This window comes from Canis aureus, chromosome 31, assembly GCF_053574225.1.
Source record: "Canis aureus isolate CA01 chromosome 31, VMU_Caureus_v.1.0, whole genome shotgun sequence".
Taxonomy (NCBI): Eukaryota; Metazoa; Chordata; class Mammalia; order Carnivora; family Canidae; genus Canis; species Canis aureus.
The window spans coordinates 30880684-30901242 of record NC_135641.1 but is presented as its reverse complement, the minus strand read 5'-3'; the positions used below and the strand labels follow the sequence as shown (position 1 = coordinate 30901242).

The 20559-nt window shown below is 43.5% G+C and overlaps 2 long non-coding RNA genes across 5 annotated transcripts in view; one reads left to right on the top strand and one right to left on the bottom strand.

Annotated features, from left to right (window-relative positions):
- Nucleotides 1-4710, bottom strand: part of LOC144302621 (uncharacterized) — a 38234-nt gene extending 33524 nt beyond the window's left edge. For 2 of the 3 annotated variants that reach the window (XR_013369564.1, XR_013369566.1), the window contains exons 1-2: nt 4575-4710; nt 2555-2705 (exon numbers count right to left, since the gene is read on the bottom strand). This is a non-coding gene — a long non-coding RNA (uncharacterized LOC144302621). Of the gene's footprint in view, nt 1-178; nt 2402-2554; nt 2706-4574 lie in introns of those variants that run through there. The other variant, XR_013369565.1, reaches the window with a different exon arrangement.
- The window catches only part of LOC144302622 (uncharacterized), a 106715-nt gene that overhangs the window by 65096 nt on the left and 21060 nt on the right, over nt 1-20559 (top strand). The gene's annotated exons all lie outside the window — the stretch shown is intronic.

Sequence of the window (20559 nt, the reverse complement as noted above, 5' to 3'; positions counted from 1 at the left end):
AATACTCTACCATAACACAAAAGCTGTTTGTCATGAGAATCATCTCCTAAACAGAGGCCTTCTTTGGAGCCATAGGACTGTATTTAGTGTTTCATAACTCATATATCTCTCTGGTCAGCAGTTGAAGATGCCCTTTCTGAGAATAGTTCTGTCCAAAGGGATGGCACTGTGTAGGAATGAAGCCACATTTCTCTTGTTTCTTAATTGGGTCTCTGAGACAAATGTCTTATGTCATGGCTCTGAGCTGCTAGCTAACAAGGTCCCTTTAAAGCTTGGCTTCACCCAGCTGGATTCTCTGAGAGAGTAGCCACAGGGGATGCTTGGACATACATATCACCCTTGGACACAGTGAACTTGAAATAAGCAGGGCGCAGGTGGGATACTGAGATGGGCATTTGTAGTTGGAGAGGAGGATGAAGAAGTCCTATCCTCATCCATCACTGAGCACTGTAGACTCGGGGGCACAGCTCTACACAAAGGTCATATCCCAGAGAATTGATTGGTGGGGATTTTCACAGTACCGCAGGGAAACATTTTGCTCAGGACCTGTGTGAATTTTACCAGTCATATCTGTCTACAGACCTGGCCTGACTTTGGGACTACTTGATTTGGAAAGGCACTTGAAGAGGACTCAGAGACCTGGGCTGCAGGAAGGGGTAGTGACTGAGCACATGTTGAGGTCATTTTTATTAGTTGCATTAATATTTCTTGTGTAGGAATCATTAGTTACACAGTCCCAAAGGATCCATCCTCTTCTGGAAAGCCCTGGGAACACATCAGGAGGAGAAGATAGAGCTAAGTAGCCTTTCACTGAACGTTTTTCATTCATCCATTCAACTATTCATGCAGTTGTTCAATGAGTATTCATTGAATGCCTAGTAAGTGGCAAGCTCTGCACTGGGTGCCAAGAATGACAGCAGTGAACAAGACGGACGAGGCTCCTGCCCTTAGGGAACATTTCAATGAGATACATTCTAGATATTAAGCATTACAAAGGAAATAAGAAAGGTTAATGCAACAGAAAGTGCTTGGAGTTTGAGGAGGGCTGCCTTAGCTAGGGAAGGTTTCCCATAGTCTGAATGGCAGGTTGGAGTTCACTGTATCAAAACCTGAGGAATGAGAATTCCAGGCAATGGGACAGCCTCATGCAAAACCCCATGGTAAGCCTGTGTTTGCAAACAGAAAGAAGGACAGAGCTCAGAGAGTGAAAGTGGGGTGGGCTGAGATGAATCTAGGTAAGGTCAGAGAGGCAGGCAGAGGCAGGGTCCTGGAGGGTCTTGTTCTTCTGCTGTCATCCAGGTCAGGCTTTAAAAGTTCTCTTCCATAGAAACCTTGGTTTCATCGAAAGTCCAAGAGAGCAGCAGGATGGACAAGGCTCTGCACACTCCCCTTAAGTCCCCACTTCAAACCGATGTGTCTCCTTCCCTTTATCAGTTTTGCACATTCAAATTCTGCATAGGATTTAGCCTCTCAGAGGTTTCAAAGCTGTGCAGATGAAAGATGGCCAGAAGTTCTTTCACTTCCCCCATCAAGAGGTGGAGTTTATTTACCCAGCTCTTAATTTAGGTGGCTCCCATGACTGCTTGACCAAAGAATGTGATAGAAGTAATGCTGCACCAGCCTTCAAGATGACTGGCAGCTTCCACTTCTCCTTTGACAAGTGGGCTCTTGGGGCCTCAGCTGCCATCTAAGAAGCCCTACTTTGCTGAAGAGACCAGGTGGCAGTGAACCAAAGAACCAGCCAAACAGTAGACCTGAGGCAGGAACACATGCCTCCAGGTGAGCTGCTCCAGCCAGCCCCCAGCCATCTGAACCATCCCAGGGGACATGAAGACACTGTCGCAGACATTCGGCCTCCAGCAGACATCATGTGAAGCAGAGACCAGTCAACCCTGCTTGTCTTGTTGCAGACCTCAGAATTGTGTTCAAAATGAAACACTATTTTATTCTACTACATTTACTGGTGGTTTGTTACACAGCAATAGAACACTGAAGCAAAGGCTTAAACAGAATTTGAAAACCACCCCACCAGCAAAATCAATGGTCTTATAAGGAACTCAAAGAGCTTATATATCTCACAACCAGGAAGGGTGGAGTATAGTGGACAGGACAAGAACTTTGGAGTAAGATGGTCTTGGGATTGAATCGTGACATAACTTTGATTCTTTGCTTCTTCATTCCTTTTTTTTTTTTTTTGAGATTTATTTATTTGAAAGAGAGAGATATAGAGAGAGAGTGAGCAGGGCGGAGAGGAAGAGAGAGTCTTAAGCACTCCACGCTGAGCGCAGAGCCCCATGTGGGGCTTAATCTCACCACTCTGGGATCATGACGGGAGCCAAAACCAAGAGTTGGACATTTAACCAACTGTGGCACCAGGCACCCAGCCCCTGCTTCTTCACTTCTAAAATGTAAATAACAATGCACGTCTTAGAGATTTAAAATCAGACACTCTGTATTAAGGCTTGGCACATAATAAGAGCTCAAAAAATTATAACTATTCCATGGTCATCAGGGCCCTTCCAATGGGAGCAGGCTGCTGGCTTGGGAAGCCTACCTGTTGTGGCCGAAGTCCTTTCCCAGGGAGAGTCCATGTGAAATCACAATGCACATGGCAGCAGGAGCGGGTGGGGTAACCAAGCTCACTGGCAGATTCCCTTATATGTTAAGGTGTTACGTGGACACAGAACTTCCACCCTGAATTGGAACTGAGGACAAAGTCAAAGCATAAGCACTACTATGGCTTTAACATTTCTAACACTTGCTAACCTACCTTCCTGCCTTTTTGCTTTCATTTTAGCACAGAGAGCTTGATGAAACATATAACCTTAGGTTTAGAGTATTTGGCAGGCTGCAGTATATCTAAGATTAACATTGTTCGATATCATTGTTTAGTTTTCATTGTACTTAGTTTTTGGCCTATTACTAGCTTCCACCCCCCCACCCCGACCCTGCACACCTGGACAAAAAGATTTCCTAGGAGACAAAGGGAAAGAAGTAAATCAGTTTAAAGTGGAGTGAGATAAGAAATGATACAGGTGGCACAAGATGTGGCAAGAAGGTCACAGACGCAAAGGCCACCACAGCGAACATCCCCACACTTTGTCTCTGGGCCCTACTTTAGGTTGTCACAGTCAAAAAAAGCTGAGAAGCCCATCACGTGGGTGTGCTCTCCCCCTGTGGCCCCTGAGGCCCATTCTCACCACAGCCCTGCTGAACCCAGAGGGGTCAGCCTGGATGGCAGGAGGGGATGCCAGGTTCACGGTTGATGCTTCAACACAGCTCTTGGCGTGCAGGCGATGGCCTCCTGGTTTCTAAGCTCTGTTGAGAGCCACGATGGCCCATGAGCCACTGCAGCTGCCCCGGGACTCCTGCCCGGGCAGTTCTGTTGGCTCAGCTCTCTCTGACCTTCCCCCCTGTCTGCAGCTCTAGCCTCCCTAATGCGCTCAGCACTTTTCACTGTTCTGTGATAGTCTCAGAGGGCATGGAGATGAGAGCTTTGCTGAAAATGTGCATCTTCTGCAGAAAAGAGCCACAGAACACTTAGAGAGGAAAGGACAAAAGGATCAAAGTGGTTTTGGAACAGAAGAGGGAAGGAGAGACTATAAAATTTGAATGAAGTGCCTGGAAAAAAGAAGCAGGAGGAGGGAGATGGCTTTGTTCGGTGTTTAGAGCTAAGAGGGGAGACAGAACAAGAGCAGGGATGGAGAATTTTATTTTAAGGGCTGCTTAAAAACTGGAAATGTTAATGTCACTCAATCAAAGCATCAAAACTTACCATGGGGGAAAAAAAAAAAACTACCATGGTGTTGATCTGGAAGCAAATGTAGCATTTTTGTCACTGATCCAGTGTTTCTCCATGGCTTCTTTCTCTCTCTCTCTCTCTCTCTCTCCATGGCTTCTTTGTCCTCCCAAGTATCTGCTCTCTGTTACCTCCTTAGTGAGGCCTTCCGGGATCACACAGTCAAAAACACTGCCCTCCAGTCTCTCTGGCTCTGATCCACTGCATTTTTCTTCAACACACTTACCACTACATGGAGTATTACTTGGTCACTTATTTACTATCATTCTCTCCCTGTTAGGTAGCAACTCCACAAATGCAGAAACTGTGCCTGTCTCTTTGTATCCCCAGTTCTCCTGGCATGGACGAGGCACCCATTAACAAGGTTTGGGAGACTGAATTCCAACTAGGTAAGCCCCTAATATGTGCAAGACAATACGAGAAATAAAAGATGAGTCAGATATGAATTTTGCCCTTGAGAAACTGCTGATAATCACTACCAGTTTTAGAGAACGAAATCCATGCCAGGTACCTTATACATACTGTGTTGTTTTATCTTTGATAACCAGGGGTGACAGTTAATGTAAACATATTTAACAACAGGTATTGTAGACATACACCTATCTCAGTACCATGAACGAGAACTCAGCGACATTAAATAACACTGCAAAGGTCTGAGACCCAGGAAATGGCAGAGCCAGAATTTGAATGAAGGTGTGGCTGACTTCAGTGCACATTCTAACCCCACTCTAGGAGTACCTATTGTCCTACTTGTAAATATGTATTGGGCACCTACCGTGTGCACCAAAATAAAATGATCTCCACCATCAGAGAGTTGCAGGTCTCATGGGAGAGCTGAGGACTTTGGGTCCAGATAGCCCCTGCCGTGGCCAGCCAGCCTCTTCTCCCTCCACCATTTTGGCTCTAACAGGTGGTAGGGGCAAAGTCCGAATAAACAGAAAGAAGGGAGGAGGGCAGAGGGGGAGGGGGAGTGCTGGGAAAACACAGGGCTCTGAGGACATTTGCAGAAGTCCAGAGAACAAGCAGAGTCTGAGGCTGGGTCCTTGGACAGCTGCTGTGTTCCATAGGGCCACCTGCCTGCTCACCTTTCTAAGTGACCTCTGCCCTGGGGGTGCCTGGCCCGGAGTGGCAGCGGACAAGATTCTCCCTGAAGACGATTTCACGGGCCCAGTAGCAGAATCTGAAGTTCATCTCAGATGATGGCTGATACAAACAATACCACCACACTAAAGGGAAAACCGGGCCCTGAGCTGCGCACTGACTACAGCGCTTGGGCCATGCATATGGGACTGTAGCACATACCTGACGTGCAGGTGCAGCCTTCCTTGTGGTTCACTTGAAAGGAAATGGGTCACTTTCCCATCTAAACTCCTCTCCGCTGTTGCAATGGTCTGGGTGTCACATTTTCAAGTTCCTGGTTGCACGGTGGAGGGCAGCCTCCTGACTCATGTCCAACTTTACTGGAGCAGCAGCAACAGCGATGAACTTTTAATAGGCCAAACCACTGAGAGTTCAGGTTGGTTTTGTTGAAGCAGCCCCTGTTAATTACTATACTAATATGTCTCCCTGAGGCCCTCTGCACTTCTTGCTGAGTCTGTAATAATCACTGTAAATCACATCTGTCAAACCCTCTCAGTGTTAGCAGGGTTCGCCTTAAGCTTCCATGGGCTTGGCTCATGGCACAATTTTCTCCTGGAGTTGCTGTTGAGAAAGTAATGATAGAATGAAATCTGCTTCTTCCCCTCAGTGGTGTGGCACAAAACTACTCAGTAGCTTCTAGTAACGTAAGCCTAGAATTTCTAAATGTCATCTGGGTAAGTAGATAGTAAATTTTGTATCTTTTGTATATGTTACAAAGAGGAGAATGGTACCAGAAGAGAATGAGGCTCAGGACAGTCAGTGAACTTGGCCATGATCACATGGTTACTGAGCTGTGAGGCTGTGGTTGCTACCCAGGGAATTCTGATTTCAAAGCTCATTCCATAATGCCCTGCTGCCCTGACTGACAAGTTGTCCCTATTTATTTATTTCTTATTTTTATTTTTTTAAAGAGTTAAGCATCTTTTTTTAAAAAGACTTATCTATTTATTTGAGAGAGAAAGAGTGAGAGAGAGCATGAGCTAGGGGATGGGCAGAGGGAAAGGGAAAGAGAAAAATCCCCAAGCCAACTGCCCACTGAGCGTGACTCCCCACTGAATGCAGAGCCCCATGCAGGGCTGGATCCCACAACCCTGAGATCATGACCTGAGCCCAAATCAAAAGTCAGCTGCCTAATCAACTGAGCCACCCAAGTGTCCCAAGTTGCCCCTATTTAATTCACTATGGGAGATAGTCCACAAAAGGAGAATACTAGTATATTTTATTTTTTTAAAGATTTTATTTATTTATTCATGAGAGACAGAGAGAGGCAGAGACACAGGTAGAGGGAGAAACAGGCTCCATGCAGGGAGCCCGATGTGGGACTTGATCTCGGGACTCCAGGATCAGGCCCTAGGCCAAAGGCAGGCGCTAAACCACTGAGCCACCCAGGGATCCCACTAGTTTATTTTATTTTTCATTTATTAGAGAGAGAGAGAGAGAGAGAGTGCACAAGTAGGGGGAAGGGCAGATAGAGAGGGAGAAGCAGACTCCCCATTGAGCAGGGAGCCTGACTCCGACTTTGGGGCTCAAATCCAGGACCCCAGGATCATGTCTTGAGCTGAAAGCAGAGGCTTAATTGACTGAGCCATGCAGGTGCCCCAGAATACTCGGTTATTAACCTCAAGGAGAGTAGGTCAGACGAGATCACTAGGTGAACCAAGGTAAGATAGTTAAAAAGCAGTATTAAAAAGCACCCATGTATAAAGAAGATGTGGTTTATGTATACAATGGAATATTACTCAGCTATTAGAAATGACAAATACCCACCATTTGCTTCAACATGGATGGAACTGGAGGGTATTATGCTGAGTGAAGTAAGTCAGTCAGAGAAGGACAAACATTATATGGTCTCATTCATTTGGGGAATATAAATAATAGTGAAAGGGAAAATAAGGGAAGGGAGAAGAAATGTGTGGGAAATATCAGAAAGGGAGACAGAACGTAAAGACTGCTAACTCTGGGAAACGAACTAGGGGTGGTGGAAGGGGAGGAGGGCGGGGGGTGAGAGTGAATGGGTGACAGGCACTGGGGGTTATTCTGTATGTTAGTAAATTGAACACCAATAAAAAATAAAAAAATTAAAAAAAAAAAAAAGCACCCATGTGAATGAAACAGATTTGAAATACTGCAGGCATCCAGACAAGGGGAGAGATAGAGGCATGCACGTCTGGGAGTACCAGGCTTCTCAAAGCTTAGAGAGTTGAAGGGAGCCAAGAAGGATGGATAAATTGTGGAGCAAGAGGAGGAAAGTTCTATGCAAGAGAGAATACCCTAGCAGGCCCTGAGGGGGGAAACAGCCTGGGGGCATTCAGGGGTCATAGGGGAAAGCAATCGGACTCTATGGAGATGAGTGGGGTGGAGGTCAAGGGATAGGAGGCCTTAAAAGGCCTGGCTGAGTTTGGACTTGACCCTGAGGCAAGGGTGAGACATGGAACAGGAAGGAATCAGTTGTTTGAGGAAGCAGGTAAGCTGAGGAAAGTTTTGGAAAGTTGAGTTTTCTTTAAAGATATAATTGGTCTCAAGTGGTTAATGGTCCGGGGATTTGACTCCAGAAAGATGAAGATCTAGAATGTCAATTTAGTAGGTATTTCATGCTTACAGTTGATCTTCCTTCCTGACTAGCAGGCCATCCTTTCAATAGCTTTGAATGAGAAATGTATTCATGTACTGTTTCAATTCTGGACACTAAAGATCAAAAGGGCCGTCCTCTGGCCCTTAGGTCCGAGTCACTTTCTTTGGCTTCAGTTATTTCATCTGCAAAGTGACAGTGTTGGACCAGTCTCTGGTAGTCAATTATGGTGACTATGAGCTCTTAATTTATATCTTGCTTTTCATAAACCATTCTGTCTCTCCCTGCTGCCACCCACCCTTTCCCGCACCCTAGCCTTGCCTTTTTTTTTTTTTTTTTCCTTGGAGGTTGTCCTGGGATATGTGAGCAGTTTTCCTTTCTGGGGTCTTTGGTTGGATGGAATATAAGCCATCTGACCTACTTTTTATGGGGCCTGACTACCTGTTCTTGTCTTTTGGCCAAAGCCTCATGTCTCAAGGAATGCAGTTCTCTTCAACTGCAGCATGTGAGGACCTTGGTAGACATCAGTGTTCAAAAATCACCTCTTTGAATACACACTGAAACATTTATGGATAAAATGATAGGCCATCTGCCAAGTGGGTAAGGTATAGATGAAACCAGATTGGCCAGAACCTGATCATTGTTGAAGCGGGTTGATGGTACGTGGGGTTTCATTAAACTATCCTGGCTACTTATGTAAATTTTTAAAACGTTTCCACTAATGAAAAGTTAAAAAAAGAAACACACACACTTTTTTGTTTCATGCCGCAGCGTCCAGAAAGCCAAACTGTTGAGTATCTACAAAGCAATATCCCAAAGCAATCTTGAGACATGAGAAAACAGTAAAGTTGATACAACAAAATAACTTACTGTAGAGTCTCTCTGAGGACACTGGCCTTGGATGACTTGTTGACAAGAACATCTCCATTTATTGTGAGCTGTTATTTTCCTGCCTGCAGTAAGACTCCGCCTTCCACTTGTCTTTTCCTTCCCATTCCTTTGTAAGTTAACTTTCTCCCATGGGTAGAGAGAGCTGCTCTTTCAGGAACTGTAAAGAAAGGATGACAGAGCCCTCCAAAGCAGTGGTTTTCCATTTTTTTTTAAAAGCCACAATTCATTGTAAGAAATATACTTTTAATCATTACACACAAAACAACTGACATGTAAGTTTCACAGCATAACACCCTCTACTTAGTGGGGTACGTTTCTGTTCTGTTCTTTTCTAGACTATTCTGTTCCAATATTTTAAAAGGCTGTTGTGATCCACTAAATTGATTTCAGGATCACTAATGGGTTGCAGCCTGCAGTTAAAAAATTTTTGGTTAATGAAAAGATACATTGGGCAGGAAACTTAACATTTAAAACATCTGGCCTGGGGTTGAAGTCATAGGCAGCTGGATCTCATTTGTATCTGACAGTGGAAAAGATCTCCACACTTTCTTTAAGTGGGTGGAAGGTCAGATCTACAATGCTAGCCAAGGATTGACTACAGTATTAAATTTCAGGAGATGTGTTAATTGATGGGCACATCAACAGGAAATAATCACAAGTCATAGGGTTAAGATGGGACTTTGGTTGAACTGGGCTCAACCACATGCCATCTTGTAGTTTTATGGTGGTAAAAATGGGAGTAGCCCCGTTATTCACACTCCACTATGGCTGTTGCTCAGCAGAGGCACTAGGCAATGGCATGAAGCCATACATGTTCCTTGGAACCAGGCAGACCTAAATTGAGACCCCATCATCATGTGACTTTAGACAGCTTACTCACCTCTCTGATCTCAACTTTTTTTCTCATCAGAATGTGGATAATAATACTTCTGTATTAAATGAGACAACATAGAGCATCTAACCGGAGTCAAACATGAGGGCAGAACTTCAACAAATCTTGTTAATCCCCTCTACTAGCATGGAGGCCGTGGAAAGTTTCCTTCAAAGATTGCTCAATCTAGTTCCCTGTGTGATGGATCTGTCACCTCTGCTTTGCCCAGAGGTTTGCTGAAGGGGAAAGAAAGGCAGGGCACTTGTGTAGAAATAAGTATGAAGTGCCAGCTAGCCAAGAGAGAAGAAACCAGACTAAGTGACCTAGGCACCATCCACCAGCTCTTAGGTCTCCAGTTCTTCAGGGAAATGTTGTTCTTCTAAAACTCTTGGCTTGTGTTTCTTAAAGATATTTAACTTCCTGGGCACCAACTCAGACCCATTGAATCATAATCATCCCAACCTGATGTCTAGTAATCCACCAAGTCCTTTCAAATCAGCTTCCTAAATATCTCCCCAGGCCTTCTCTTTGTTTCCTCTTTGCTGCCCCACCTATGTACCTATTGACTGGACTCGGGCTTCTGATCTTGCTTGCTCTCCGTCTGGTCTCTACTCTGCAGCTGGAGAGATGGTTTTACAATGCAAAAGTGATGTGGAGAATGCTACGCAAAACATCCACTGATTTCTCTGAGCTTTTGGAACAAAGTCCAAATCCCTGACCTGTCTGTCCCCAAGGTTCATCTTGACCTGGTCAACCTTTGTATCTTTTCTTTTTATCACTTGCCCCAGCCTCTGGACCATCAATTCAGAGGTGGCAGGGACGTTTCTCCTGCTGTTGATGTTGACTGCTGCCCAGGACATGGCCTGGTGCAAACCAGGCACTGAAGGAAACAGCAGTTGATGGGCACCAACTAAAACTTTTCCATGAAATTATGGCAAGTGACCTATTTTCTGGACAAAATAACCTCCGTGTCCTAAGGTAAATTGTCTCTTAACATACCTGTTGTACTGTATGCTGGTTGGTTACAGAATAAGTTATGTGTACTATAATTACCATCATTTTATATTTTGGTACGAGCATAATTTCAAGGAATTGTTTTTGGAAAATAGTTCAGGCACCTTTCCTATACTCCTCAAAATAAGTAATTGCTGGTAGTTTCTCATTGTTTCCAAAGCCTGGTCTTGCACAGACATAATGATTGAAGGTTTCCCTTAGTAGGGAGGATGTCATGCATTATGGTTTTCACTTCTGTGTAACCAGATTAAGTATTTAAATGCTTTATGCTCTGATTAGAGGTGTCTGAATATGAAGTGCTCCTTGAACAAAAGTTATGGGTAGTCAAATGTAATTTAATTGACTAATGTTCCATATGAAGGCAAAATCACTTCACTTAAATAATTAGCTTGAAGTGGCTACATAGCAGAGTTAACAGATTTATTTCATCTATGCTATTGGATTAGCTAACAACAGAACTCCAGCAACATGCTGTTCCACAGAACCTTCAGGTCCAGCAATCTAGGGTTCCAGGCCAGGCTTGTCCTGCCCAGCAACCTTCCTTTTTTTTTTTTTTTAAGGATTTATTTATTTATTTTTAAGATTTTATTTATTGATTCATGAGACACACACACACACACAGAGAGAGAGAGAGAGAGTCAGAGACACAGGCAGAGAGAGAAGCAGGCTCCACGCAGGGAGCCTGACGTGGGTTCGATCCCAGGTCTCCGGGATCAGGACCTGGGCTGAAGGCCACGCTAAACCGCTGAGCCACCCAGGCTGCCCCCAGCGACCTTCCTAAGAAGGAAGAGCAGTCATCACTGGATCAAATTTTCCCCTATGATTTGTTCAAAAGATTGCACAAACATTCAAAAGGGAGCATCTTGGAGAGACTATGGGCAGTTTCCCTAAACACAGTGGTGATTACTGGAACAGTCATTCACAGATATTTCTAAATAGTGATTCCCAAATCACTACTGATTTAGGAAGCCACAGAGTCGTTGGGGTGGCAGCTACAAGTGAGACCGGCAAACTTACGTTTCACTGTAGGCAAAGGAATAGTCAGTTATTAGTTAAGCAGGTAATAGGAAACCTAATTTACAACGGCTTAAGCAAAAAATTTCCCCACATAACAAAATATCCAGAAGCAGAGGGTTATTTGTATTGGTTCAGTAGGTCAAAGATGTCGTGTGTGCACTAGATGCTTTCTCCTTCCATTGTCATCCTTGGCGTGTTGGTTTTCTCCTCTAACCAATCGTTCTACTGTCACAAGCTGCAGTTCCAGCCATGCATCAGCATTCCAGGTTACAAAAAGGGAGAGGAGGCAGGCAAGCCACGGTATCCTCCTTTATCAAGAGAACACAAGGCTTTTCCAACCCTGCTATGCAGCAGACATCTGCTTGGATCTCACTGACTGGAACTGGGTCACAGGAACCCCCACCCTGGCTCCAGGGAGGCTGGGGCAGTGGGGAACGGGACTTTTGCATTTGCCCTTGACTCAACCCTATCAGAAAAAATTTCCCCTTTTATTCCCTCCTTTCAGTAAACAAATATTTTGTAATACTTCTTTGTCTGGAGAGGCAATGAATTGATCGTATAACTGGTCTAGATCCATAACTTTAGAACAATGCCCTAAATGTAACATAAAAATAAGAAATGAGGCAAGTAATTTATAATAAAATGTATGCATTTCAATGTATGATTGCCTGTGTAGGACTCCATTAGAAGACATAATGTCACATTCAGACTTTTGCACCTATTTTTAAGGAATGGTTGGGAAGAAAAAAGAAAAAAAAAAGATCAAAAGATATTCCATACAGGAAGTACAGGAAGATGAAAGAGCAGAGTTTCAAGCGTGCACTAGAATAAAAACAATGTAAGTATAAGTCATAACAAACCAGACTTGTTTGTAACGGATAAAAGAAAGAAAGAGAAAACCCTTAATTGTCCAGACAAATTACAGGCTGTTGAAGTGGAGACAATGAAGACTATGATATTCTCTCAAGTGAGCTGAGCCCTATTGCTAAGTGCAGTGTCAAAAATAATTGTGCTGACATGGGACAGGGAACTGGGGAAGTACCACAGAAAACCCATACCCTATCTTAAAGACTTAATGCGTGTCGAGATAAACAGTCAGCCCTGAGGACCTAAACACAACACAACACAAAACCCCTTGGAGGCCTTGTGCTTCAATGAGCAACGAAACAGAAAATGTTCTAGAAAAACGCATAATAAAAAAAGGCTCTGGAGAAGGTGTTTGAAACCATTCTGTCAAGAGGATGAAAATAAAGTTGAAAAACAATAGACAGGGACACCTGGGTGGCTCAGTGGTTGAGGGTCTGCCTTCAGCCCAGGTTATGATCCCGGGGTCCTGGAATCGAGTTCTACATTGGGCGTTGCACAGGGAGCCTGCTTCTCCCTCGACCTATGCTTCTGCCTCTCTCTCTCTGTGCCTCTCATGAATAAATAAATAAAATCTTGAAAAAAAGGGCAACCCCCCAAAGCGTAAATGACCTTATTCTCACAACATAGATGTCTTTTCATTATGCTAAGCAACAACAAAAAAATTGTAACATGGGATGACAAACATGCAATTATTTTTAAAACTTTTAACGCATTTATCTCAGCTTTCTGTGTTTCGTGCATCTCGCTTTATTTAATAATATTTGATTTTGTTAGCAGAGACTCACATCCCCTCCGTCACATAATTACATGTGACAGCTACAATGTTGGGGTGTGGCACTGTCAACTCACACACAAGCAGTGATGCCCAGCAGTGATGTAATTTTCTGTAATAGTGACTAGCTCCTGGTAAATTTCAAAACAGCACGAACATAACAGCATAGCACACTCTTCCCTCAATTTATGCAATAGCTACACTTCTGGAAAATTTCAGTGTTTTTTAAAGCTATGAAACATGTATTTGTGTTTACTTGTAAAATGGAGATAGATCATTAGGCGCTGACGATAGTTTTCTCATCTACGTGAATTTCCAGGGGGCATTGGGAGGACGTGCAGGGCTGGTATGCCACAGGTTGCAGGGCATCCTTCAGCACCCCTGGCCCCACTGTCTGGTGCCCCTGAATCATTTTGACATTTATATCCCCTTCCACCCTCTGCCCCCCCCCCACACACACACCTTTCCAAAGCATCCTCTGGTGTGGCTAACCCCCTCCTGGAGAACCACTGGCTCAGGTGAGTCAATCATGGCCCACACTGTGTTGCACACAATGTCCGAGTGGACGAAATCAGGGTTCTGTAGGCAAAAGGGAAGCGGGGAGACAAACCCTGAGTAGACTGATAGTGACACCCTATCTGCCACAGGGAGTGGAAGGGAGCCCGAGCAGCTCCCCTCTAAAACAACCTATCTTGGAAGAGGAGAAACTGAGGGGAGGCCCCTCCATGAGAAAGTTGGAGGTGTGATGAAGGGACCTGGGTAAAGTGTGAAATCTCAACCCCACCAGTGCAGACCCCTGCACAGGGAGAGGCCCTCTCTGGCACTCACTCCCAGCTCCCCTTGGGAGCCAAGGGCATCTCCAAATATGAAGCGGATCCTGCTGGTGGTAGTGGCTGAGAAAGGAGTTCCAGAGAAGGAACTTCTGCACAGGGCAGCACAGCTGCAAATCTTTCAGCAGCTGTCAGGCCCCACCTACTTCCACTTCCAAGGCTACCTCTAATCTGAAAAAGCAGAACTACAGAAAATCTGCCATTGTTTTCCTTACTTGGTCTGTGGGATTTTAACAAGGGACACTCACATGGTTGCTGCTGGAATCTCTCCCAATACTAGACACGTAGGGACAGCTCTCTGTATGGAGAAAAAAAAATGCTCAGACATAGTAAGTGCTTTTTTTTTTTTTTAAGATCAGAGGTCCAACCTGAGAAATCAAAGCAAAAATGTTCCCTTCTGAAAGTATTATATCAAACCCAGTAGTAGGAAACCTTACACCATCTCTGATTTGTGTCCTCGAGGGGTTTGAGGGCAAACTCACCCAAGGCACAGGGGTAGGTAGACAGCAAAAGGGAGCCATAGGTGCAGGAAGACTATTTAAGATATAGCGCAGTAGCCACATCTGGAAATGCATGGAGGCTGGTAGCCAGGGCCATACTAAGTTAGGGCAAGAAGACCAAATGAGACATTTTCTCACAGTTGAATAGAGACAAAAATGACACAGAGAAGACAGAAACATATGATGAACAAACCCAGTAAATCCAAATATATCGAGACTCCCACAAAGAGAAAACAGAGCAGATGCGGTGGTGAAATCTGAGTGGAAAGTTATTGTTCTTTTCTTCAGCATCTTTTCTGCTTTGCTTTAATTTCCTTCAAATGTTCATGGAATGTGCTACTTATAAATTGAGAAAACTATAAACTACAATAAGCACATAAGTCAGAAAAGAAAATCTGCCTAGAGGCCCTGTTTCCTTCATCTTTCAGTAGAGAAAATCTTCTAGGGCTCAAAGGGAACTCTGGCTCAAGGCCAGAAATATCCAAGTGTGATGATCACTTTCAACCAAAGGTAAGAATTAGCTGGAAGAGACTATCGTGTCTGTTTGTTTCCTTCCAGCTTCCCATCACATGTGGGAAAGCAGAGCTGGTCCTGCTGCCTGTGGGCCTCCGCCTGAGCAGACTTTGGCTCAATCCATGTATGGTCTCCCTCATCTCACTGGTGGGGGTTCCCAGCAGAGGAGATCCAACCTTATAATGTTTAATTCTGGACTCTGCTTGCATAGCTGCAGCCAGGGCCTGGAGTTCGGGGCCGTGAGCCCACGTGGCCAATGAGGGACAGGTTGGAGGTGTGATGCCAGGATGACTCTTGTGACTTTTGTGCCATGGAAGCTCCAGACCTGCTGTCCTAGGGAAGCCCTGGCTTCAGTGGCTGGTCATCAGGTATTCTGGCCACAAGGCTGGAGCTCATGCAACTTTCACAACTGATAAAACAGTTTGAATAACTTGCCCTGCTGATGGCGTGTAAGGGAAGTCCTTACTGCAAGGACTTTCTAGTAGTTCACAGTTTTCTTTTAAGTGGATTTAATGGGACATTTAATTTTCTCATGGCTATCAATGAGAATAGCATTACACACTCAGGTACTCTCTTGCATTTCCTAAATGAGCATTTGTTCTATGAAAGGCTGGCCTTTAAGAGGATACGGAGGCATTGATATTTTTAAGTGGGTAACATGGACTGTTTTTTTTTTTTTTTTCATACTTGGATATGAAGCCAATCAGTAACAATTTCAGCCCTTTTCTTCAGCATAAGCTTTTTAGGCATATCCTAACAGGGTTGAAAATACTGGCATGTTACAAAACCTAACAGTCTTCATTGTGCCCTCGCCCTTAATTATAATTAGTGTAGGTATAGATTTCTGTCCATCAGCTGTTGACTGGATGTTCAAAATATGGGCATGTACATAAATGAAATATTACTCAGCAGTGAAGAGAAATGACCTCCTTCTATTATACTACGATATTGGTTGAAACCTTTGAAAACATGCTAAGTGGGGCACCTGCGTGGCTCAGTGGTTGAGCATCTACCTTTGGCTCAGGTGCTGATCCCAGGATTCAGGGATCAAGTGCCACATCAGGCTCCCTACAGGGGGCCTGCTTCTTCCTCTGCCCATATCTCTGCCTCCCTTTATGTCTCTCATGAATAAATAAAATATTTTTAAAAAATTTAAAAAAAGAAAATATGCTAAGTGAAAGAAGCCAGTAACAAAGAACCACATATTGTATGATACTATTTATATGAAATGTCAGAATAGACAAATCTATAAAGGGAGAAAGTAGGCTGCCTAGGGATGAAGGCAGGATGAAGAAATTAGGGAATTATAGGGTGTGGGTTATCGTCTCAGGCTAATGAAATGTTCTAAAACTGATTGTGGTGATGGGTGCCTAACCGTTCAAATACATTAAAAAGCTGTTGAATTGGGGCACCTGGGTGGCTCAGTGGTTGAGTGTCTGCCTTTGGCTCAGGTCGTGATCTCGGGATCCTGGGATCGAGTCCCATGTTCCATGGGGGAGCCTGCTTCTCCCTCTGCCTATGTCTCTGCCTCTCTCATGAATAAATAAATAAAATCATTAAAAAACAAAACCTGTTGAATCATATCTTCTGAATGGTTGAATTGTGGGTATATGAATTGTATCTCAATAAAGCTGTTTAAAAAAAAAAAAAGCAACCACAGGCAGTCCTTCTTTTCTGGGCATGTGCTTATACTTAGGGCACTGCTTTTATCTCTTCTGTACAACTCTCAGAGTCCTGGCTTCATGCTTCTGTCTTTAAAGCTTCACTCTTGTTGTCCTATTTGGAATCTTCTTTTTTTTTCTTTCTTAAATTGAACCCAGCTTTTCATTTGGTTTTCAGCTCCGCTTGCTCTCTTAATTTTGGCAAGTCTGCCAATCTTGGGTGAGAAACACCACTTCCTTCTCCAGCCCCGTGAAGCCTCATCAGCAGGCTGCCCATGATCTTACATAATGGGTAAGGAATTCAACAGAGATGGACTCGCAACCTCTTCTTTAGTGGCTTTTCCTTGCACAGCCAAAGGAACTAGGTTATTTATCATTACTGCCACCACCTTCTGTGAGCACAGTGCTTTCCAAAGTAGCTTTCCCACTCACGATTGTATTTTCCCATTCACAATTGTGCTCACTATTGTATAGCAATCCTGTGAAGTGGATACAGTGAGTATTACCATCCTTGTTTTACAAAGGAGATTTAGCTTGAAGAGGTTAACTGCCTTACTCTAAGTCATGTATTGCATCACACAACTCAGATCTTCTGATTTTAGCTCTAGTAGTCCTTCCATTGATTCAGAACTCCCCAATGTGAAATCCCGCTTCAGGCTGAAACCTTCTACTCCAAATAAATTGATTTCTTTGATCTCTGACTTTCCATTGTGTATCAGGGACTACTACTATGTGTCAGACACTGCCAAGTGCTAGAGATACACTTGGAAAAAGACAAGGCCCCACCCCACAGTCTATCAGACAAAGCAGACCTGCCTATCTCCTTATCTTTGCTCAAATAGTATCTCCATTGCAGCCTGGGGCTCCTGCCTGCGATCTCCCACTACTGCCCCCACCATCTGGTATATGACTTCCTTGTCCTCTCCATGAGGTCAATGATTACTTAACCTTGAAGATTCCCTCCCTAGGATAATACACTTTCCTGATAATACATAACCTCTTGGGAGCTTTTTCTGCTTTCATTGTTTACATACAGGTTTTAAATAGAGGCAACCATGACTTGAGTGTTCCTCTCCACAGAGAGGAAAATAAATTTTCCTGTGAGCCCAAAGGGGCTCAGAGCAGAGATATACAAGTTACCTTAAAGATATAGAGTGGCTTCCAGGTAGCCCAACTGCTGAAACATTTGATCAAATGTACTGAATTATCTAAAGAAAGAGAGCATCAGTAAGAGGCAGTTGGTTATTTATAGAAATTAGAGAAAGGCTAATCTTTGAAACAAACACCATTCTGGAAAAGAAGTGCCCAGCCAGTGTATGGTACAAGAATAACTATATAGAAATGGTCTGAAGGACCACATAAATTTGCTGGGACCAAGCCCTTGTCTCATGTCCCTCCTGCCCTAGCTCTGAGGCCACATTCCCAGAGAGCTAACTCTGGCCTTCCCGGCCTCTGGGGAGGAATGGACTACTCGTGGTGGCACATACATCTGGCCCACCTGACAGTTCTATTTCTCAGTGGAAATTAATAAATGACCACATGGCTTTGTACATCAGCCTCCTGTGGCATTGAGTCTGCCTTTAGTCAAATCAAGGCTGATTATCCGACCCACCAAGGGCTAGGGCAAGCCCTTGGACCACTGTAAATAGCCAGGGGAAAATGACCACGTGGGGCTGAGTGAGTGACAAACCCACTTTCTTCAAACCCCTGAAACTAACAATAAACACTGGTTGGTTGACACATTCCCCTGGAAGGAAGACTTGGAGAAAAATCAAGCCCTGCCCTTGCTCTCCAGAGACCCAAGCACCTCTGTGATTTTACTTGCTAATGATATTGCCACTGTTTCAGTAAAGCCAAAGGATCAAGGTTATGACACTTGACAGGGTAAACCTGGAAAGGACCATCATTTGAACAAACCTGCATTTTCAAATATATTTAATCACAATCGTATTTGGCGGGCAATGTCTTTACTCATGATTTGATGTTATTTTCAAAAGCTGACCTCCCTGAATCCATTTTAAAGCTCCAACTTCTAGAATTTTAACAAGAGGCCACCTATAGAGATGGACTATCCAAGAAGTCCCTGTACTGCTGCCATAGGGCTCACCTACGCAGAGGTATGATAAAACTGTTTTGCTTTTAAATTCGGGTTTTTATAGTCCTTTAGCGACATTTTATTACTTACTTGACCTTGTATGTTTTGTGCACGCTCATTTAAACTGAGAAATCTCAATTATTAGAAGAAGAAATACTTATTTCAGTCCATGAAGACTGTCATGGGTCACCTTGAACAATAAATTGGCCTTTTGGTGACAGAGCTCTGTGCAGATGCAGAAAGGCATTTTGTTGTGGCTGAGAGCTAATGATAAATAATGAGTTACTTGCATTAAGGTCTCTTGCAATTTAAGAAAGAAGAAACACATTTGGTAACACAATCATACAAAGGGCATCTATGTTTTCAGGCACAGACAAAATTGGAAAGAACTGTGAAGATTAAAGGAAACTTGAGAATTTTCTATACTTTATCCTGTGTTCTAGGAGGAAAACAGTAGTATCAGGTTGAAGTAAATTAGCTTAATTCTGTTGTCTGGAATGTGTTCACTGGTAGACTCTTCCTTCCATTTGTTGACTAATTGAATATAGATCCCATTAAAAGGTATTGGATTCATTTTTCATTTGAATGAAAGGAACTCAATTTCCTACCAGAGCTGGCCTGCTGAGAATATCTGACACACAGCTCAACTTGTTCAAAATCTGCCTTTGAAACCCCAGAGAGTAGCAAGTCTCATGGGAAAGATGCAGGCATATGCCCCCCCACCCCGCCCCCAACACACACAATGAGTTACATTTTAAAATATTTAAATTATGAGATAAATTAGTTGTTAGTCCTTGCAATTATCTTATTGTGAATTAGAAACCCTCTGAACAGAAGTTGAATTTCAGAATTTCCCTTTTCCCTCTTAACAAGTGTCTTACATTTATGAAGAACATGCTAAGGAAATAAACAGTCAAGGGATGATTGTTAGATTTCAAACAGCTAGAGATTTTGAGAAAAAAAGGTGAAAAGCAGATTGTAACAAAGAAGCTGAAAGGTTAGGATTTTCATTGGGAGTATATTATCCTAGTATAAACATTGGTAAACTGGAATTTTAATCTGAAATCAAACCCTTATGGATTACACTTCACTTGCCATTCCGTGTCATTTAATCTTGTATTTTTACATAGTATTTATGTCTTAGTAAAAGAAAAAATGGATATAGTTCCTCTGTTTGCCCATGAAGGCTAAAGGCATGTCTTTTTAAAAAACATCTGACACAAATAGGTCTGAGTTGGACACACAATTATCAAAGGTTCTTTCCCACGTAAAGCAATTCTGGTTCCCCTTCACAATCAAACAAATGAAAGAGTTTCTACTCTACACTGCTTTCAAAGATCTCATGTAGTCCCACAGTCTGGGATTTCTTTGGGATCCTTTGCTTTGCTTCTGGCTGAGTCATTCAAATCAGCATATTATGGGTGAAGAGTCTCTAGGTGTCTTGTACAGCAACTCGGTAGAGTGACGGAATTCAGCTAGGCAGGATAATACATCAGTCTGAAATATTTCACCCATTTTCCCAGCTCTAATCTTCGGGGGAAGCCAGGCCTTTTAACCTCAGGCTTGAGTGGCAACTTCTGGTCAAAATCCAAAGTACTTTTCTGCAACTTTCTGACACCTGTGCTCATGTCCCATACCTATGCCTTGAACTTCGTTTTCAGAATTTTCCCAGCCTGAACCTTCACTTCCATCTTGGCCAAAACTAAAAAAGTTTTGTGTCTCAGAAGTCTTTGTTGCCCTTCATCTCAACCTTCATAAATAAGATCTTGGGAACCACGCTGTGTGTTAAGACAGGAAGAAGAAAGAATAGCCCCTTTGGGCTCAAAGGGGTGGCTGTTGTATCCTTCCTCTCTATCTCCTCCCCAGAAAAGGAGAAAAGGAGGGTTTGGTGGGTGGTTAGGAATTTTGTAAAAGTAAAGATGTTATGAAAGCTAGTGAGGCTCTTTTTGGCAAACCCTTTGAATTCTTGTTGGCAAAGGGCCATGGAAGATTGTTAGTGCATGAGGTGTTTTGGGGTGAT